At 34.9% G+C, this 23,538-nt stretch overlaps 1 long non-coding RNA gene across 1 annotated transcript; it reads right to left on the reverse strand.

The window, feature by feature from the left end:
• Positions 1 to 2,782: 2,782 nt before the first annotated feature.
• On the reverse strand, positions 2,783 to 6,549 carry LOC130707333 (uncharacterized). Its single transcript, XR_009007234.1, has 4 exons — positions 6,468 to 6,549; positions 6,146 to 6,274; positions 4,799 to 4,885; positions 2,783 to 3,486 (listed from the first exon to the last, which is right to left on the reverse strand). It is a non-coding gene; the product is annotated as an uncharacterized LOC130707333 (long non-coding RNA).
• Between the last annotated feature and the right edge of the window lie 16,989 nt (positions 6,550 to 23,538).

Consider the following 23,538-nt stretch of genomic DNA (forward strand, 5'->3'; position numbering starts at 1 on the left):
TCCATTTATTTCGGTCTTTACAAAATACTCTTAATGGAAAATATTTCAATTCCCTGGAAGACTGTAAATGGCACCTGGAACAGTTCTTTGCTCAAAAAGATAAAAAGTTTTGGGAAGATGGAATTATGACGTTGCCTGAAAATGACAGAAGGTAGTGGAACAAAATGGTGAATACATTGTTTAATAAAGTTCTTGGTGAAAATGAAAAATGTGTCTTTTATTTTTACCTAAAAACCGAAGGAACCTTCTGGCCAACCCAATATATGTATTTATATTGTGTTAATTTTAAACAGTAGGTTTTTTCCCCCAAAATAAATCTCATGTGGAATTCCAGTAACATTATGAAGCAGATAAGAAGTCATGTGGTTGATGGGAGGATCATGGGTGGGTCTGTGGCCTTCCCCAGGCCTTTCCATCATAAGCAGAAGTCCCTTCTCCACGCTGGGTTTGAGAAACAGCATTCGTTTTCTATTGCTGCCATAACAAATTACCACAAATTTAGTGACTTAAAGCAACACAAATTTATCATCTTAAAGTTCTGTAGGTCAGAAGTCTGGCACAGGTCAAAATCAAGATGTCAGAAGAACTGCATTCCTTTTTGGAGGCTCTAGGGGAGAATCTGTTTCCTTTCTTCTTCCAAATTCTAGTGGCTGTCTGCATTCCTTGGTTCATGGCTCACTTCTTCCATTGTCAAAGCCAGCAACAGGGGGTGGAGTTCTTCTCACATCACGTCTCTCTGACCCTTCTCCTGTTGTGAACTTTCTCTCCAATTTTAAGGACTCACATGATTATATTGGGCCTACCGGGATAACCCAGGATCATCTTCTCATCTTAAAGTTTATAGATTTGATCACATCTGCAAAGTCTGGGATTAGGGCATGAACATCTTTGGTAGGCTAGGGGCAGTATTCTGCCTACCACAGCTCCACAGAACACAGCATTTTGAAAACCACAGTACTAGGGTAAACATTACTAACTTTTTTTCTAGTTACTGAAAGTTGATGACGTTTTAGTGGATTACAGAAAAGTGAATCATACACAAACCGATTTTTTCACATTAATATATTTTTTTAAAAGATGTCACATAGTAAAAGGGAGAAAAAAAGGAAGGCAGTATAGTCCAGGTTATTAAGCTAAGTACAAAAATGTTTATTTCGGCTGGCTAATTACAAAGTTATGAAGCTAGTTACAAAGAATACAAATTACATTTAGCATGATTTTAATTATTTGTATTTATTTATACGCTGTCTTATTCTACAAATATTGAGGCAGATAGGCTTTAAAAGTTTGCCATTTATGCACACTGCATTTAGCCAACAGGACAGAAAATTGTTTTATTTATGGTTAGTATTTCTACAAAAAAGGAAGACATTTACAGGTGTTTTCTTTCACCAAAAATGCATGGTATATATAATTATTTGTGAAATATTAAACTTTGTATTACTTGGTATTTCTCATCAACTGAACAACAGAAAAAAGCATGGCTCTCATTCATATTAGCTTGAAAGAAATTTACTACATCTTACAGATATACAATATGTGCCTTTAGAAAGGTTATGCCTCTACTGCATGATATCACTTACATGTGGAATCTAAAAAAATAATACAAATGAATGTATATGCAAAACAGAAACAGACTTGCAGATACAGAAAACAAACTATATATATAGTTTACAAACTACACAATGGTAACCAAAGGGGAGAAGGAAAGGGGGAGGGGAAAATTAGGGGAATGGGATTAAGAACTACTATGTATAAAATAGATAAGCAGCAAGGATATACTCTATAGCACATGGAATCATAGCCATTATCTTGTAATAACTTTTAATGGAGTATTATCTGTAAAAAAACTGAATCTCTATGCTGTACACCTGAAACTAATATAATATTGTTAATCAACTATACTTCAATTTAAAAAAAAACAAAGAAAGGTTATGCCTGCGTGGCAATTTTTCTCTCCTGCAAACAGTCCATGAAGGAGATATCATATGCTTTCAAGAGCTCCAGAGAAGGTGGCCTGCAGAGTTGACCAATCTCTGTTCACTCATTAAGGGCTCTCTGTTGCCACCCATGCCCACAGCTTCTTCTCACCATTTCTGCCCTTTCTAACCTCTGCCACTTCTGCAGTTACTACCTTTACTCTCCAATCTTCTTTCTTCTCTAACTCCCTCCACAAATCCCCTGCTTCATGGATTTAACAAGCAAAAGTTAGCAAAATTGCTTTTATGGGCAGGATTAATCAATCAGAGTACTCTGGTGGTTTTTCGTTTTGTTTGTTTGTTTGCTGGTTGGTGTGGTCAATCCAACCATCATGATGCAGAAGGCATAAGCATAAGCTCTGATTTGACACTTTCTCTGCAATGTTTACTTTAATTATGGGCTAAGAGTTGTACCTGAAGATTCAGAGTTGCTGAAGGATGGATGTTGGATAGGCAAGCATTTACAGTAACTGTATCAGAATAACAAACCAGTTCCAGACAAATTATTATGCTAAAAAAAAGAACTGCACAAATGCTAAAGAAAAACTTAATGATTTGAACACTTTCCCAATATTAATTGGCCTTAAAATATGTATAAAAACAACGCACAAAGTATCAATTAGAAGCATGACAGGCATACATTATAAGCCTAAACCCATCTTTTTCTCTCTAAATCATTCATCAAAAAACAATTCTTCATTGATTAGTACAGACCGACAACAAAAATAAAGGGCAGAATAATTTTTTAAAGAAATCTATCTATTAAAAATATATGCTACCTAATTTGGTAAAATAAGCTAAAATTGGACTTAAGTTTACCATAACAATTAGTTAAGTGGCACTAACAGAAGCATTCACTGAGATAGCATACCACTGTTAGAAAAAGAGAGCCTGCAATGATAATATAGACACTATTTAAAAAAAAAAAAGTGAGGAAATATTTCTTTAAAAATACTGTGGTGTTAAAAATATGTGGTTCTAAAAGGTAGTGCAATATTCACAGGATGAATTAAGAATGTTACCAAAATAATTAGATAGCAATTTTGGCTAGGTATTACAAGTTATATACTAATGGATTACTTTCAAATAGGATTCCTATCTGGTCACTGTAGAAGAAACCTAAATCAGGCATAATTAACTTGAATCAAATGTACACAAAAACTTCTTTGTCATATGGTTCATTATTACCTTATATGGATTTTTTAAAATAAATTTATTTATTTATTTTTTGGCTGCGTTGGGTCTTCATTGCTGCGCGCGGGCTTTCTCTAGTTGCGGTGCGCGGGCTTCTCATTGTGGTGGCTTCTCTTGTTGCGGAGCATGGGCTCTAGGCGCGTGGGCTTCAGTAGTTGTGGCACGAGGGCTCAGTAGTTGTGGCGCACGGGCCTAGTTGCTCCGCGGCATGTGGGATCTTCCCAGACCAGGGCTCGAAACTGTGTCCCCTGCATTGGCAGGCAATCCGCTGCGCCACCAGGGAAGTCCCCTTACATGGATTTTAAATCAAACTCTATACCAAGGAAATTAAAGCAATTTACAAATAAAGGCCAGAATAACTAAGTTAGCCTATGAGGTAGTCCTATTTCTCATCAGCATTATAATAGGGAACATTTTTATTTTTTAAAAGTACACTGTGGTGTTATATAATACTATGTCACAGACACTAGCATGGATATTACTGTCAGAGTATCTATCTAAAAAAATAGTAATTCTGAAGATTAAATATGAATCCAGATTGGTACCTTATGGATCATGTGTCCTTAGTTCTCGGTACAGTGTCGACCAAGCTCAACAAGTATTTGGTGAATTGGTCACCAAGTGGTTTAACTTTCAGTGTTACTCCTATGGCCAGATGCTAAATAAAAGCCAAAACCAGAGAATTGTTTTTCACATTTTAATCAAACCTTCACATTTAGAGGAACTTAGATGAATGGATTCGTCAGATCTATATTTGTGTTATTAACAACATCTTTGAATAATTAAAATGTAACCATTTCAAACTGAATTACATTTATAAATACATAATGCTACCTGGATTTTTTCAAGTGCCTTCCAACTGGTACTTATTTTCTTACACTCCACAGCTAATCCATTCTTCAATCCTGTCAGCTCTATCTTCAAAATATATCCAGACTCTGATGCCTTTCCTCCACCTCCAATAATCCAATCACCTTTGCCTCCCATCTAGAGTACCCAAGTGACTTCCTAACTGGTCTCCCTGCTTCCACCCTTATCCCCTAAACACAGCAGACAGAGTGATCCTTTTAAAATATGTCATATCATGTTACTCCTCTGCTTATAACTATTCACTGGCACCCCATCTCACTGAGAATAAACCCAACGACCTACAAGCCCCAAGCAATTCTGACCCTGACTACGGATCCAACCTCATCTCCTACCATTTCATTCCTTGCAAACTCTCCTTCACACTCCTTGCTTTTCTCTAAGCATCTCAGGGCCTTTGCACTCACTGTTCTCTTGCCTGTTTCACTCTTCCCTAGATATTGCGTGGTTCGCTCCCCCTCTTCATTGAAGCTTCTGTTATCTCCTCTAAGGAGCCTTCTCTCCCCACCCTATCTAAGACAGCACTCATTTTTTTTCTCCTCTTCCTTCTCCTGATCTGCTCTTTCTTTCATAGAACTTATCACCACCCGACATATACTTATGTGATGGTTTGTTCATTTTATTTGTCTCTCTTCCCCTGGTATGGTGTAAGTTCCAGGAGAACAGGGATTTGTCATTTGGTTCACTCTTTCAGAAACTCCACTCTTTCAGAAACAAAATGGCTTTTTTACTGTTCCTGAAACATGACAAGTTCTTACTCATCTTTCCTCTTGTTTCTTCTTGTGGCCGACTTGTGCACAGTACAGACAGGTCAACATCTCCTCAAGACGAGAGTGGTCCATAAACTAAATGAACAAATGATTAATTAGCTTTGTTTGTCAACATAGGTAAAATCTGTCAATTTATTGAGATTAAATGTTCGTTATTGTGTTGTCCCTATAAAAAGAAAAATATTAAGAAAAGTGATAACTGCTTTAAATTGAATAATTTAAATTTCATTTTGTACCCAGATATGCTGTCTTTTTGATCCCCATGACCCTGTAATAAAGGTAAAGCAGGTATTAATACCCAGAGGTGGATTTACTGTGACGATTAAATTTCAGGACCCTTTATTTGTATGAGGCTTCTTGGGAGAGGTGCAAGGTGTATGTTTCTGTATTATTTTTCTTAATGTGATCTCCATGTGTTTTAGAGATCCTTCCTTGACCGTCTTTACCAAACTAAACAATATTCCAAGAGCCCTCTGAAGAATGAGGATCTGTTTGGTGAAAAGGATGTGGGAAAAGCTTTCAAGCAGAAGGAATAGTGTATGGGGTACTAACGACAAGAGATTTCCTGAACTAACATAACAGAAGGCCAGGATTGACAGTGAAACTGGAAGAGCAGAGGTCAGATCATGGTGAAGCTAAAAAGCAATGCTTAGGATTTGAGACTTTTATTTAACGGTCTTAAGCTAATATTTCTAAAAGATCATTCTAGCTGCACTGTGGAAATTTGTGGAAAATTGTAGGCCCAATTCTAAATTTGATTACACATGTAAAATGCCTGCAAAGATGAATGGAAAATGAATCCAGGGATTGAGACTAGAATGTATTGTTTTGTATTTTTATTATTTTTCTGCTCAAAAAGGTACATTTTCTTTATTTTTTAAAATGGGATTATTCCAGTTTTCTCCTGCCTAGTTTAAATCTCTAGAGATGCAGAGCAAATTTTATCATGATTTAAAAAAACGAATACAAAATATACACAGAAGAAAATGGAAAGCTAAGGCATGTGGGAAAATCAAAGTAATATGAATGTAAAACTATAATCACTTCTCTTTTATGCTTAGTAAACTAACTAAAATAATTATTAATAATACTCAAAACTATTAAAGTTGAAATGGAATGAAAACACAAACAATTTTAGTAGTATTGTCCACTTGGAGAAAAATATAGTACTAGATAACAAGAGCTAAAAAAATGTTTATATCCTTGGATCCAACAATCCCACCTCTGTGATTTTTTTCGAAGACAACTTAAAAGAAGGAAAAAGTTTTTCATAAAACAATGTTCAGGTGGCAGCTGATAGTGACTATTAATGTCCTAAGGCAATGAGGCACAGACCTGGTGATGTTTTTCAGGATATAAAAGGTTGAGAAGTTCTACAGCTTGGTATGCTTGTCTGGGGCTGGAGGTTTCGGGGTAGGATGCTTTCCTTGGCCAGACTTGAGTCCTTGTGAAGGTGCTGAGTATCTGGAAAAGATGAAATAATGTGAAAATGAATTGTCTCTTATTGTATGTAAGCCATCCCTCAGATTAGGGTTACTTTATGGTTATATTATTGTTAGGTTGTGACATTGTAATGGAATTTTAATGGGAAGACTTTTGTAAAAATACTTTTAGGAGGGCAAAGGAAAAATCAATCAAACGAATCACCATGACATACCTCAGAGAATGGTGGCACTGACAACCCAAAGAAAGGTATCTACTTCATAATTCCATGTCTTCTTGTACTTTAAAATACAACTCTATAATCAAGTAGTAAGAGTAGTAAAAATATACAGATTTGATCACTTTAAATAAGTATATGTCAAAAGTACATCATAGGCAAAATTATAATGTAAATAACTTAGAAAAGCATGTTTATATTTGTTAATATAAACAAAAGGTTAAAGTTCATAATATACAGAGTTCTTATAAATAATTGAGATAGATGGCTGCTATAATAGAAAAATATGTAAATGACATGAAAAATGTCAGAAGATGAAATGCAAATGGACAATAAATATAAGAAAAGATATTCAGCTTAATTAATAATAAAAGAAATGGAAGGAAAGACAGACAGACTTGATGGATTGTTAAAGTTTAAGAGGATTTATAATACTCAGCGACATTGAGAGTGTTGAGAAATGGATATTCTCTTGTGCTTGGTGGGATTGTAAATTGATATCATATTTCCAGAGGAATGATTGAAAATATGTACCAAATTTTTAAATGGATATAATTTTTTGCTCCCAGCAATTCCACTTCTAGAAATTTATCCTAAGGAGATAACCCAACAAGTACTCAAAGATTATACATAAGGATATTCTCTACAGTATTATCTACTACAAAAAAATTAGGAACAATCTAATTATCCTTTAACAGGGGTTGATTAAACAACTTATTGTTCAACCATACTACCCAGTTATGAAAAATAATGATGTAAGAAGATATACACAACATACTATTTCATTAGAAAGCTGTGTACAAAGCAGTATGCATATAGAATGTCCAGTTATGTAAAATTATACGTGTTTGTGTGTGTGTATTATAAGATGACTAGAAAATTGTTTAACAAAGTTTCAGCAGTGCTTATCACTGGGTGGTGAGATTTCAGGTGATTTTACTTTCTTCTCTTATGCCTTTGTGTTTTGATTTTTTTAAACTATGATCATGTATTATAATTATAGTCAGAAAATATATAAAGCCATTCTCATTTGAAAAAATATACTTCACGTTTTATTTTTCACAAACTTTAAACTCTATATGCTTTATAGTATGAAATTTATGATTTACCTTTATATTTAGAAATGCTTTATATTTAGAAACCTATTCATGAAAATCCACTTAATTCATATTATTGTCAATTATGTAAAAAAGTAAAAATTAAACTAGGTCATTGTAGTTTGAGTAGCGTAATGCCGGTACGATTTCTTTTTTAATATTTTCCTCCTTTTTTTTCATTATTTACGTTTTAAAAAAATCTCTATTAGAATGAGCTAACTGTTTAAATAAGAAAACTGTCTTTGCTTTAGTATAATTTACAGCCTCTTGCCCTCCTGCTCCCCAGTTCACACACAGAGCCACCCGCCCAGCCTCACACGTAGCCAAATACAAACCAACTTACAGCCGGCGAGACACACGTGGGACTACTCGCCCAGCGGAGCGTGGACCCGCAAGCGCAGCTCGTGGACGCTTCCATTTTCCCCGAGCGGTGGGGGGAGATTTTCTTAGAAATATAACTTACTTATCCCCATATTTCATAAAATAACTTCACTAGCAACAATGAAATCAATAGAATAAATTACACGAAACCAAGTTGTGCAATAAAATAAGTAAATCTGAGGTGAAAAATTGAAGTTGGTGTTCTCTTTCTCTTAATACAGGAACTCGCTAGGAAGAATGGTTTAATCCGAAGCGTCCCGCTCAGGTAAGCGACTTCACAGTTTTTTCCTCCTTATTACTGATTAGATAATTCTCTAATAACACCAAGGTCCTGCTAGTGTGTCTGCTTCCAGAAATACAAGCACTTCTGCAACCCTCTTCATGAATTTGCCCCAATCAACAGCTAACAGAAATGCTGAGTTCTGGACCTCGTCCCTCAGGTGTGCAGAAGGTCAGGGCTGGGAGGGCACGTGGGATGTGCTCCCATACTATAAATAGAACCTGAATTTAAACTTTACACTTGAAATATTTTAGACTCCTGACGAGGTGGCTGTGTACTATGGGAGGGGGAAAACCATACGTCTTGGATTTATCAGGATAGACCTGGTTTCACGTAAGTGTATTATTTTCAACGAAGGTTACCTGTTAAATGTGTAATTAAATGTAATGTAATTTGATTTTTATGTCTTTTAATGTTGAAAATAAATAGGAAAATATCCACGTGCCCAGACTTTTGGTTATTAGCTGAAGCCAGACCCCGCGCCACCCCCAAATTTGCCGTTTCTACAAGGAAAGAGAGAAATGTAGATTTGACAGGAAGATATTAAGTTTTATTCAAGTAGCTACCTGGGCACCTACCTGGGACTTTACATGCTTTATCTCATTTACTGTTCATTGAAAAATTTCATTTGGGGAAGTTAATTTGCGGGAAGATACAGAACTAGTAGAAATTATAGCATAAGGATGGGAGCCCAGATCAGACTCCTAAATCCATGCTTTTTCCACAATATCTGCTGCCTCTAAGTAAAGGACTGCAGCAGTTACTTAGGTTATCTACCTTGCTTTAAGTTGAAACAATTTAACCAGAAAGACCAATTTTAAATGGTCGGATTACTAGTTGATTGTAGAACCAAAATGAAATATAGACGTTGAGATTCAGGATGCTTTCCCATCACAGCATATACTAATTATACCATTTTGTCATTTGCTTATAACCAAAGCAGAATTGAAGACGTGAAAAGCATTTTTAAATCCTTTCCTTTGAACCAAGTCAAGAATATTAATAATCTTTTTTTTTTTCTCTAGAGCATATAATAAGCAATAACCAAGAATGCTGTAGTACATATACTATTTCTTTGAGAACTTGGATATAAGTAGCTGTATATAGCCTGGGCTTTTATTTCATGTGATGATGAGCTGAGTAACAGGACTTGCACAGCTTCTTTTTGCCTTTTCCATAAATTCTCTGTGACTTGGGACAATCATTTTCAAATAGTTTATTCATCAGTGAAATTGGTACGATCTTAGGTAGCTTAGTCACAGCATATTCATTTTTTTTTTTCATATTCATTTCTTAGTAAAGCCAAGGATGTTTCTTGGTTTATAATTTCAGGAACATGGAATGATTCAGAAAAATCTGTGAAAAGTTAATTGCTAATCTTTATTTTTGGAGGAGGGGAGAAATCAAAGAGGGAAAGCAGTTTTTAAATTCTCAAGTGGTATCTAATAATTTTTTAAATATTGTTTTTTCATTGCAAAATATTTACATCAGTCCTATGAGCTAGATAGTATTTTAAAAATATGAACACTGGGGGGGACTTCCCTGGCAGTCCAGTGGTTAAGACTACACCTTCCAATGCAGGGGGTTCAGGTTCCATCCCTGGCTGGGGAGTAAGATACCACATGGCTCGCAGCCAAAAAACCAAAACATAAAAAAAAAGAAGCAATATTGTAACAAATTCAATAAAGACTTTAAAAAATGGTCCACATCAAAAAAAATATGAACACTGGGTTATTTTGGGTAATTTGCCTAATATCAGAGTTAGAATTAAAACTTGAGATAGTCCAATAATCACATTTATTTAGAATTATGTGCCAGGCATTGTGCTAAAACTTTACGAGTATTATGTCCTTTAATTTGTACCCTTAGCCGTATGAGTTAGCCACAACTATAATTTCTAATTTATAGATGAGGAAACAAAGGTTTAGAGTTAAATGACTTATCGATAAGAGTTAAGTGATTATCCCAAGTCCTATCAATTACTTATTTAAATCTAAATTTTTACAGTGTGTGCTTGATGAAATTCTCTATTAGAAATGAAATTTCAATAACAAAGATTAGACTAAAATATAACATTTGCTTCTATTTTATTAAAATAGGCTAAAAATTGACCCATTCTTGCAATATTGTATTTCTCCTTCCGTATAAATCCTTCCACCTCAGATTTTTTAAAAAATCTTATTGATTTTACCTGCATAAATTACTTACATTTGCACAACTTACTTTTTTAAAATTAATTAATTATTTTTGGCTGCATTGGGTCTTGTTGCTGCACGCGGGCTTTCTCTAGTTGCGGCGAGAGGGGGCCACTCTTTGTTGCGGTGCACGGGCTTCTCCTTGCAGTGGCTTCTCTTGTTGTGGAGCACGGACTCTAGGCATGCAGGCTTCAGTAGTTGTGGCACGTGGGCTCAGTAGTTGTGGCTTGTGGGCTGTAGAGCACAGGCTCAGTAGTTGTGGCGCACAGGCTTAGTTGCTCCATGGCATGTGGGATCTTCCCAGACCAGGTCTCGAACCCGTGTCACCTGCATTGGCAGGTGGACGCTTAACCACTGCGCCACCAGGGAAGTCCACAACTTACTTTTAAAACTGAAGGTTTAATTTGTTAAAAGTATTGAAAAAATAACGGTAAATGTTAATATGTGTTGACTTAAATAACTGCTTATTTATATAGCAAAACTCCATATGCTCTAACAATATGTAGTTAACAATTCTGTTTTAACAATGTGGGCCTATTTGGTTTATTTAAAAAAACACATTTTGAACAATGTTTATTCACTCCATGTGGTTTTCCACAGAAAAGTACTTTCATGTTAAAGATATATAGAGCAGTTATATGACAAAAACTTTTCATGACCAAAAATGTTGTGTCAAACAAAATTTAACAACAGGCTTCTTTACCGAGGAACTTTTCAGAACATTCAATATGTTGATATGCATGATAAATCTTCAAGATGGAAATATGGGTAAAAAAAATTTTTTTTTTTGGCCGTGCCGCACGTGGAATCTTAGTTCCCCAACTAGGGTTTGAACCCGCTCCCCCTGCATCGGAAGCACGGCGTCTTAACCACTGGACCACCAGGGAAGTCCTAAGAATCCTTTATTTCTGGATCATTTTGCAGGACTAATGTTCTGTGAATTAATTTGGGAAATAGTGGTATAGTGACTCAGTCTAGTTAATTCATGTTAAAATTGATTAGGCACAGACAATATCATATTGTCAACCTGTCCACAAAAAAGTTAGTGATTTGCCAAAATGTGTAATTTAGTAAGTTTTATCCCAATTTACAGTCCTTGATTTTTCTCCCTAGTTTTAATGCCAAGCTATGGAATATTTTTTGCCCTGATAGTATATGAGAGGGGGGAAAAAACAGAAACTCTTAATTTTTTATTGAAGTGTGGTTATTTGGGGGTCATTCATTCAACGAACATTTATTGAGTGCCTAGCCAAGCACTGTCTTGCTACTGAAACTACAAGAGAAGCTGGGGGAAAAGATTTTTTTTTTAAAAGAGTAGGTATATTAAGAACATATTGATATGTATGTGTTAAGTCCTGCACAAACTACCAAGGAACAAATGAAGAAAGTCTCTGATTTATCACTTACTGTAAAAGTCTGCTTAGCTTATACCACTAGGACAAATTTTCTACTTAGAATTTAGATTATATTTGATCATTAATCCCAAAAATGTTGGATTCTTTGGCCTATGATTATGAATATTATAACTTAATTTATCCATATTTTCTCTTTTAAAAATATTTCATACTTTTTTTTTAGTTTTGAAATCCTTCCTCATTCAAATATTTGGAATAAAACCTTTATATTTTCTTCAAGATTCGTACTGCTTGTTTTTTTTTTTTTATTGAAGTATGGTTGATTTACAATGTTGTGTTAGTTTCTGATGTATAGCAAAGTGATTCAGTTATACGTAAATATATATGTTCTTTTTCATATTCTTTTCCCTTATGGTTTATTACGGGACATTGAATATAGTTCTCAGTGCTATACAGTAAGACCTTGTTGTTCATCTATTTATATATAGTAGTTTGTATCTGCTAATTCAAACTCCTAATTTTTCCCTCTCCCACCCCCTTTCCATTTTGGTAACCATAAGTTTGTTTTCTATGTTTGTTAGTCTTTTTCTGTTTTGTAAATAAGTTCATTTGTATCATATTTTAGATTCCACATAAATGATATCATATGATATTTGTCTTTGTCTGACTTACTCCAATTAGTAGGATAATCTCTAGGTCTATCCATGTTCCTGCAAATGGCATTATTTCATTCTTTTTTATGGCTGAGTAGTATTCCATTGTGTATATGTACCACATCTTCTTTATCCATTCATCTGTCGATGGACATTTAGGTTTCCATGTCTTGGTTATTGTAAATAGTGCTGCTGTGAACATAGGGGTGCATGTATCTTTTTGAATAATAGTTTTGTCAGGTATATGCCCAGGAGTGGGATTGCTGGATTATATGGTAGTTCTATTTTTAGTTTTTTGAGGAACCTCCATACTGTTTTCCATAGTGGCTGCACCAATTTACATTCCCACCAACAGTGTAAGAGGGTTCCATTTTCTCCACACCTTCTCCAGCATATGTTGTTTGTAGACTTTTTAATGATGGCCATTCTGACTGGTGTGAAGTGGTACCTCATTGTAGTTTTGATCTGCATTTCTATAATGATTAGCAATGATGAGCATCTTTTCATGTGCCTACTGGCCATCTGTATGTCTTCTTTGGAGAAATGTCTAGTTAGATCTTCTGCCCATTTTTCAATTGGGTTGTTTGTTTTTTTTGTTATTGATTTGTATGAACTGTTTGTATATTTTGGAAGTTAAGCCCTCGTCGGTCACATCATTTGCAAATATTTTCTCCCAGTCCGTAGGTTGTCTTTTTGTTTTGTTTATGGTTTCCTTTGCTGTGCAAAAGCTTATAAGCTTGATTACGTCCCATTTGTTTATTTTTGCTTTTGTTTCTATTGCTGTGGGAGACTGATCTAAGAAAACATCGGTACGATTTATGTCAGAGAATGTTTTACCTATGTTCTCTTCTAGGAGTTTTATGGTGTCCTTATATTTAAGTCTGTAAGCCACTTGGAGTTTATTTTTGTGTATGGTATGAGGGATTGTTCTAACTTCATTGATTTACGTGTGGCTGTCCAGCTTTACCAATACCACTTGCTGAAGATACCTTCTTTTCTCTATCGGATATTCTTGCATCCTTTGTCAAAGATTAATTGACTGTAGGTGTGTGGACTGTATTTCTGGGTTCTCTATTCTGTTCCATTAATCCATATTGTACTGCTTGATTTTTAACTCTACCTGTTTGAAATAGGTAGAATTTGGTATGTGGAAATGAGTGAGACACTGAATAGATTTTTTCAGATGTCCAGTCAGTTTTCATAGCACCATTTACTGAACAATTTCTCATCCCCGCTGTCTTGCTTTCAAAGTGATTGTACATGTGACGGATGATGAATACCGATTTGGGCATCTATTGAGATGATCCTGTATATTTTCTGATTTAATTGATTGATATGATGTATTATATTTTATATTAATAAGTTCACATCTTTGCAATTCTGTTATGAGCATAATTGTTATGGTGAATTCTTTAAATAACTATGGAATTGAGATTTTTAGTATTTAATTGAGGATTTTCTTTAGTTTCCATTTTAAGAAATTTTGGTCATATTTTAGTCTCAGAATTCTATTAGTCTAAGAAAAGTAAACAGGGTAATTTAAATCACTTTTAAGTTCTGAATTAATTATAAACATAGAAATCCTTCATTCCATAAAAGTTAAGATGATCTGTCAAGACTCAGTAATATTTCAGTATAATTTTTAAATAACATTAAAAGTATGTATTTTTGGTTAGTTGTTCTTGGTCAATAATAAAAAGTTTGTATTTAAGAAAAAAAGTATGGGAAAGAAAATTACTTTTAAGCCCACCTTTCAGAGATAACATTTTGGTGTATTTCTCTTAACCAATTTTTAATTTATAAAGTTGGAATTATAATATTTATGCATATATATATATATATATATATACTCTGATTTTTATACTCTATTATGTGCTTATTCTCCTATAATCTAATTTTTTTTAAAAAAATGATATATATTTATAACATTCAATTGGTAGACATTTAAGTTTTTACATCTTTGATATTATAATCAGTGCTTTGTTTTTTTATGATTTCCTCCAAAATACTTGTCTAAAAGGTCTGTTCACATCCTGAGTTCTGTTAATTTACCCAAGTAATCTATAATTTTTAAGTGGACCTATTTTGTTTTTACATTTAAAATTTAGAATTTTATCTGTAACTTATTTCAGTGAATATGATCATCTAATTTTTTTTCATTCATTTATTTTTAAGTTATTCATTCAGTGAATGTGTATCAAGTATATATTCTGTTAGGTGCTGGTAAACCAGCCGTGGTCCCTGCTGTAGTGGAATTCACAGTTTAGATGGTAAAGGCAGACATAAATCAAATAATCATACCAGTAAATGTATAAATGCAAACTGATATTAGTGCCCTAAAGGAAAGGAATTGTGGGGTCCTTGGCAGCAGGGAGCACGGTATCGTTCAAAGCACTGGGAAGAGAGCCAGGGTGCCTAAAGCACAGACTGCAAGGTAGAGATTAATGTGAGATGAGGCTGGAAAGGTAGGCAAGGGCACACTATGCAGAGCCTTGCTCCACATTAAGAATTTTAATCTTTATCTTAAGAGTAATGAGAACCATTTAAAGATTTTTAAGCAGGAGGCTTACATGATCAAATTTATGTTTTCAAAAGATTGCTGTGGCAGCAGGAGAAAGAGTTGGAGGGGGGTCATTGTGGATGCCAGAAGCCCAGAAAGTAAGCTATTGCAGTAACAGGTGAGAAATGATGGCAATCACTTCTGGCTACCAATGATAACTAGTGACTAAGACTGGAGATAGAGAAGTGACAGCTTCAACAGATACTTTGAAGACAAAGTGAAGATTTGGTGGTTGACTGAATTGGTGGGATGCCTGGGAGATGAAAGGGAGGGGTGTTATGGGCACTAATCTCATAATAGGGGCTGTACCCTCACGCCCTCATCTAATCCTAATTACCTCTCAAAAGCCCTATCTCCTAATACCATCATATTGAGGGTCAGGGCTACAACATACGAATTTTGGTGAAGGACACAAACATTCAGTGCATAATAGAGCCCAAATAGCTAACATGATTATATTTTGTTTGGTATTGCAAGCAGGGTAACTGAATATACTGAACTTGAGACTGCAGAGAAAAAAAATAAAAGAACTGATGAGTTGGTGAAAGAACTATACTTATTAATATTCAAACCAGAACATGGGGAGTGGGTAGATGTTACTTGGAGTGTGCATTCATGTCCCATATCAGAACTGCCTTGTGCTAAATGGAATCACAAAATTCGAAGAACTGCCGAGCTATTTAGTAGAAATAAAATCAAGATTTCTAAAGAAATTCACAAATTTTCATTAGCATGAATTATGCTTTAAGTTTCTGCAGCTGACTTTAGAGTTATGTATTTGAATTTTTTAAGCCTCTGCCTTGTAACATCACTGTACTTAAAGAAGTACTGATTATGCTGAAAGCAAACTATGTCCACGAAGAACCCTTAGAATCTCTAGGATATTGAGGATGAATATATACATCATAAGTAACTCTTATGAAATTTCTGGCTCTGTGGCCGAATTCTTGCAATATACGAGTCTTCCAACTCTGTTAATGTATATTATATTCCCTTTCCTGAAACCATGGAAATCAAATCTGAGGGCCCCTTTCAGTAATATAAACCTGGAGTGAAAATTGAGATGTGTCCTCTCTGTATAGAGTCCTTGTTTTGTTTTTTATAATATTTAGCATCTTTATTGAGATAGAATTCATACACCATATAATTCATGCACTTGAAGTGTTCAATTAAATGGTTTTTAGTATATTCACAGATATGTTCAATCATTTCCACAGTTAATTTTAGAATATTTTCTTCTCCACAAAAAAGAAACCCTATGCCCTTTAACTATCACCCTTCCCATTCACTCATTCCTGACACCCACAGCTCTTAAGCAACTACTAATTTACTTTATGCCCCTATAGATTTCCCTATAATACACCATTGTATGGGTATAGTACATCTTGTTTACACATTTGTCAGTTGGTGGACATTTAGGTTGTTTCCACCATTTGGTGGTTCTGAATAATGCTACTATAAACATTTGTGTGCAAATTGCTGGGCGGACATATGTTTTCATTTCTCCTGGGTATACCTAAGAGTAGAATTGCTAGGTTATATGGTAACTAGAGGCTTAATCATTTGAGGAATTGCCAGACTGTTTCCCAAAGTGGCGGCACTATTTTACATTCCCACCAGCAGTGTATAAGCGTTCCAATATTTCCACATCTTTGCCGATGCTTGTTATCTGACTTTTTTTTTTTAAAGATTTTTTTGATGTGGACCATTTTTAAAGTCTTTATTGAATTTGTTACAATATTGCTTCTGTTTTATGTTTTGGTTTTTTTGGCCATAAGGCAAGTGGGATTTTAGCTCCCAGACCAGGGATCGAACCCGCACCCCCTGCATTGGAAGGTGTAGTCTTAACCACTGGACCGCCAGGGAATTCCAATTATCTGACTTTTTTATTCTAGCAATCCTAGTGGGTTTGAAGTAGTATCTGATTGTGGTTTTGATTTGCATTTCTCTGGTGACTAATGATGTTGAGCATCTTTTTATGTGCTAAGTGGCCATTTGTTTTTCTTCTTTGGAGAAATATCTACTCAGATCTTTTACCCATTTTAAAAGCAAGTTATTTGTTATTTTATTATTGAGTTGTAAGGGTTCTTTATATATTCTAGATACAGATCCATTATCAGATGTATGATTTGCAAGTACTTTTTCCCCTTCTATGGGTTTTTTTTTCCCATCTTCTTTCTTGATTGTGTCTTTTGAAGCACAAGAGTTTTAAATTTTGAAATCCAAGTTATCTTTTTTCGGCGGGAGGGGTTGCTTGTGCTTTTTTCTCATATCTAAGAATTCTTTGCCAAATCCAAGGTCATAAAGATTGCCCCCTGTGTTTTCTTCTAAGAGTTTTGTAGTTTTTGCTCTTACATTTAGGTCGTTGATGCATTTTGAGTTAATTTTTGCATATGGTATGAAGTAAGGGTCCAACTCCATTCTTTTGCATGTGGCTATCTCAGTGTCCCAGTACCATTTGTTGAACAGCCCTTTGTTCTTGAGAGCACAGTTTGATCTGATGTATAATAATATTCTCATTGACTTTTTAAAATTGATTGAAGACTAGTAATTGGCCCATAATTGGACTATTATATGAAGAAAGCTGAGTAAACTATTTGGACACTATAAAGCTAAATACTTTTGAAAAGTTAATAGATTATAATTCCATTATTGTTATGATTTAAAATGTATGTGGCCCAGAGATATATGGATTTCTTTTTTCTTAAGATTTAAAAAAAATATTTTATTTATCATTATTTATTTTTGGCTGCGTTGGGTCTTCGTTGCTGTGCGCAGGTTTTCTCTAGTTGCGGCAAGCGGGGGCTACTCTTCGTTGTGGTGCACTTGCTTCTCATTGCAGTGGCTTCTCTTGTTGCGGAGCACAGGCTCTAGGCGCACGGGCTTCAGTAGTTGTGGCGCCGGGCTCAGTAGTTGTGGCTCATGGGCTCTAGAGCGCAGGCTCAGTAGTTGTGGTGCACGGGCTTAGTTGCTCCGCAGCATGTGGGATCTTCCTGGACTGGGGCTCGAACATGTGTCCCCTGCATTGGTAGGCGGATTCTTAACCACTGCGCCACCAGGGAAGCCCTATGGATTTCTGATTGTTGTGTTTCACTACTGAAAAAATGGATATCTCTAGACTATGCTATGTTTGCATAACCTTCATTTCAACCCTGTTATGCTAGTTTTCTGTCTTACTAAATTAGGTGGCAGGAACAACGAAGACTGTGATATTACCCTTGACTAAAAGAATCAAAATGTGTGGAGACAGTGGTAACCGATGATGACTAGATAGATATTATGAGAGGGTTAGTCATAAGAGAAACAGGGGTTAAGAAGGAATGATCTAAGTGAAAACAGCAAGAATAGTCAGGTAGATAGGCTTGCGGATTGGACTGGAGTGACACCTTGGGGCTAGTATAGCAGAAACTACTTGGAAAGTTTGGACGCTCTTACTAAACTTTCTAGATCTGGGTTGTAAATATTATATAATGTTAAGAAGAATTTGCTTCTTAAAAATAAAATGTCATTAACCTTTTCTATTATTCTCTTTTAAGAAATCAACCTCTGTTCTCTTACTCTCCCATTTCCAAGTAAAATGTAAGAGAAAGAGACAGTAATTGAATACTTCCAAGATTAGGTAATATTTTATAGGTTATTGATTTTAGAGCCACGCATCTGTTATAATATTTAACTAAATGTGTTATAAATAAAAAGGGTTCTTTTCAAATATTTTAGGGGGAAAGTGGTGGATTATTAAACCATAGCAAACTTTGGTAGCTTGCTTTTTCCTTAGTAGTCCTTATAATTCTTTGGCTCTTTCTCATTTTATAAACTCTCCCTGGGTTCAACTCTGTGGCTTCAACTATCATCTATATGAAGATGACTCTCACTTCTTTATCCCTAGCTCCCAAGTATCCACACATATTTTCAGCTGCCTATTGGATATTTCTTACTGGGAGTCTAATAGGCAACTCGGATTTAATTTAACCCAAATTTATTCTTACTCCTCTCTGCTCTCAGCCTGCACTTTCTCTTGTATGTATTATCTCATTTATTGACACCAGAGCCTTTTTAAAGAACTAAATCTGAATTGTCAGTAATCCTTGAGTCCTCCCCTCCCCACTTTTCATAACTTATCTTACTTTACACATTCATTGGTTCAAGGAGTCCTCAATTCTAGTTTATCTTTCAAATCTACCTCCATCTCTCTAGCCATGCTCCCATAACCCAGCCTTCATTGTCTCACTTGAACAATTACGTTAGCTTTCTTATTCACATTTCTCTAGCCTCTCTCACATAGCATCTTTCCTTCATTCAGTTTCCTAAGCTTCTTTCTGCTTTAATTGAAATTTAAAAAGCCACATCAAGAGTCCGAGTGAGAAAGTTGTGTCAAAGAGTATGAATACAAAGAGTATGAATACTCAGAGTATATTTCTAAATAGTATGAAACTTGCAGGTTCATACTTTTTTTTTTTCTAATGCAATAGGTACTTTTTAATGTTAATTTGCAGAGTGATTCTGAAATGCAAATTTTATCATATTATCTTGGGTGTAAAATTTTTTAATGTTTACCTGTTGAGTGTGGGATAAAATCCAAACACTTTATACTGGAGTAAGCAGATCCCAGACTCCTTACCTAACCTGCATTCTAACCAAACCAATTTTCAGATTATGAAATACAAGGAACTTTCTTATGCATCTATACCTTTTTATTTTTAAAAAAATTTTTATTGGAGTATAGTTAATTTACAATGTTGCGTTACTTTCTGCTGTACAGCAAAGTGAATCAGTTATACATATACATATATCAACTCTTTTTTAGATTCTTTTCCCATATAGGTCATTACAGAGTACTGAGTAGAGTTCCCTGTGCTATACAGTAGGTCCTTATTAGTTATCTGTTTTATATATAGTAGTGTGTATACCTTTTTATATGTTCCTCTCCCTCTTTAGAATGGTTGATTTCCTTTCTTCCTGTCTTTCTTTGCCTGGAAAATTACTTCTCCTCCACTAATGTTCAAATTTTACCTCTCCTGTGAAGCTTTTCTCAAAACCTCCAGGTATCTTTAGTACTTTCATAGCACTTTTGATACAACTCATAGTCATTTATTTCACTGTTTTAAGGGTATTTGATCTAGTCTTCCTCTTGGCTGTGAGTTGTATGAAGAAAGAGACAAGGTTATTCATTTGGATTCACTGTTTCCAGTAGATAGGTGCTGGGTACATTCTTGTCAAATGAAGGATCTACAGTAAAAATGTTGTAAATAAGTAAAAAACACTTATCTTTTAACTTTGGATATACAAATTCAAAATTTCTTTAAGAAGCACCTTGTCTTCTGATACTCAGAATTAAAGACACATTTATTCAGAGATCACACTTAACTCTTGCCATACTGAATATAATAGTTACATTGTAGTCAGAATAATTTCAAACCAGTTTTCTGGTGAGCATTTCTTAAACCAAGATTTCACAACCATGATGTTTTTACAGCAATATTATAGGGAGAATTAAAGCCCAAAATATTTAATGTAAACACAAGATTAAACATTAAATCATTATCAATTCTAAACTAAAACAAAATAGACATTAAAATTTTTTATATAAAGCCTACAAGATGTGCAGTAAGTTCTTCAAATTAAAAATACTTTTGCATATATAAAGTATTGTCAAGTACTACTATAGCTCTTCTAAATTCATAATAAGCTATTTCTCCTTACATAAGGCAAAAGTTACATCGTTTGTCTGGATATGATCATGAGAAATCAGCTGAATATATTGGAGAAAGCTAATGAATGTTGATGATTGAATTAGGAAGAAGGCAATAGTGAGAAGGCTACACCAGAGAGTTGCTTTAGAAGAGATGCAGAATTCAACAGTGTTAAGACCAAAAGAAGATGATAAACTAGAAACAAGACTACTAAAGCAATTTGGATTTTGGTGTTGTTTTTTCAAAGAGAAAATAAAATATTTCAAATGTCTCAAGTGCAGTGTTAAAAACAGTATTCATGTGTGGGTATAAATTCCTGACTAAAATGTTGTATTTATTTTTTTTTAGGGAAAGCAAATTCTTTACTCAGACGTCATTTTGTTCACTGGAAGTCACTGTTTGGGTGCTTTTCTTAATCTGTCACCATTCCCTACTCTGGAATAAGATAAGGTATGAGCTATTTTCTTTCCTTCCTTTGGTTTTATCTTTACAGAGCTTTAGATTGTTAAATAAAAACTAGATAAAGCAGAAAAACATACTACGTATTTTAGACTCTGAAATGTTGACTTTGGTGACAAAGTTAATAGTTTTTATTGAATTTTGATGAATTAACCATTATGCTTATCAATTAAAAAATGGTTCACGGCAAAGCTATTGCCACTTTATTAATGAAATTTTTAAAAGATCAGTATAGCATTTTCCATGGGTGAAAACACTAACAAAATTTAAAATATAATTAAAAGGTCAGGCTGTTTATGCAATTTTTTTTTTAATTAATTAATTAATTTATTTATTTTTGGCTGTGTTGGGTCTTCCCTGCTGCGCACAGGCTTTCTCTAGTTGTGGCGAGTGGGGGCTACTCTTCATTGCGGTGCGCAGGCTTCTCATTGAGGTGGCTTCTCTTGTTGCGGAGCACGGGCTTCACGAGTTGTGGCTCACGGGCTTAGTTGCTCCGCAGCATGTGTGATCTTCCCAGACCAGGGATAGAACCCGTATCCCCTGCATTGGCAGTTGGATTCTTAACCACTGCTCCACCAGGGAAGTCCAGTTTATGCAATTCTAATAGCCCATATTTATAGCAACTTATGTGTAAAAGAAGCACATAATTAGTAGTAATACTGGTTGAATTCTTTTTTGGCACTAAAGTGTCTCTGTGGCTGCTATTAGATGAATTTTACTTATTGGATATTATTGCTGTGATTAACTGATTTGACACCAGATGACAATATATAATGTCAGTATAATGTAGTATTATAAAAGAACTGACCTACAGAGGTTTACAATCTACCTTCTAGTACTCAATATTAAATGATTTGCTTCTAAGTGTCATCTCCTTGGATTCAATGGGCTGCATATTGAATTTCTATGACTATTCACATAATATTAATGAAATTAAATCTTTCAACAAGATGTAAGACTTTTGTCTAGTTCATAATGAAAACATGCTCCATGTCCTGTGGAGATAGTATGTGTTCAAGAAGTATATTTTTAGAATGAACAAACACATAAGTAAATATACCTATAGCTAAAATCTCCCTGAATCCATTGTCCTTCTATGCTTTGGACAGTATGTTTCCACAAACCTTACAATGAGTAAGTGGCTAGACTACCATTATTTAGTTTATTAAACTAAAATTGTTTGGGCCTTTAAATTTTTAAATTTTAATACAGTTAGCTAACACCCAGCTCTTACAATTTTACTTCGAATAATCATTCTATCAGGGATTTTGAGGTACTTAGAAGATATTAAATAAGCTGACAGTACAACTGTCATTTAGCTACTGTATTCCTCCAAACATGTCATAACTCAAGGTATTACTTTTTGTTTTGTTTATAAAGGGTAATGGAAACAATTATTTTTCATTTTTAAAGTGAAAAATCACCTCATATTAATTCACTGTAATCATTCTTTATTAAAATTTATCCCGTTTTTTAGATTATCAAAGTACATACAATTTTAATGTAAGATCAATCTATTTGTGCCAACTTGATCATTTTATAATGTGCCTATTAGAGACTAATTTCAGCTTTCAATAAAAATGAAATTATTAAGAAATGGTTTACTGTTACATCTAGTGAGTAATGCATCATGGCCCTAGGTACTATTTTCTTTGGTTTTCCATCTTAGGTTATAATACCGAGACATTTCCACTTTTGTATTTCTACTTGAATTGCTTCTGCTTAATGGTTGATAAGCTTATCATTGCTTTGTTCTGATCCACCTAAGTTTCACCACCTATAGTAGAAAGAAAACCAATGTTAGTTTGCATATTTTACTCGTTTAGTTTTTTTTTTTTTTAATTTTTATTTATTTATTTATTTATGGCTGTGTTGGGTCTTCGTTTCTGTGCGAGGGCTTTCTCTAGTTGTGGCGAGCGGGGGCCACTCTTCATCGCGGTGCGCGGGCCTCTCATTATCGCGGCCTCTCTTGTTGGGCAGCACAGGCTCCAGACGCGCAGGCTCAGTAATTGTGGCTCAGGGGCCTAGTTGCTCCGCAGCATGTGGAATCTTCCCAGACCAGGGCTCGAACCTGTCTCCCCTGCATTGGCAGGCAGATTCTCAACCACTGCGCCACCAGGGAAGCCCCACTCATTTAGTTTTTAACATCTGTTTTTAAAGAATTCTCTTTTATGCTACACATTCTTTGCACGGCTGCCCTTAACTTAAGCATAAGTGTTTTCTTTCAGTTTGCTTCCTGCAACGTAATTTTGACAGAATTGTCACCCTATCCACATCTGATACATTGGTAGCCTTCTTAGCCTTCTACTTGGCTTTTTGGTAGACTAAACTGAACAGCTGCCACAACTCACAACAGGAAGTCATGTGGTCTTTCTTTATACTCCTATCTTTCAGGACT

The sequence above is a fragment of the Balaenoptera acutorostrata genome, chromosome 2, assembly GCF_949987535.1.
Source record: "Balaenoptera acutorostrata chromosome 2, mBalAcu1.1, whole genome shotgun sequence".
Lineage (NCBI taxonomy): Eukaryota > Metazoa > Chordata > Mammalia > Artiodactyla > Balaenopteridae > Balaenoptera > Balaenoptera acutorostrata.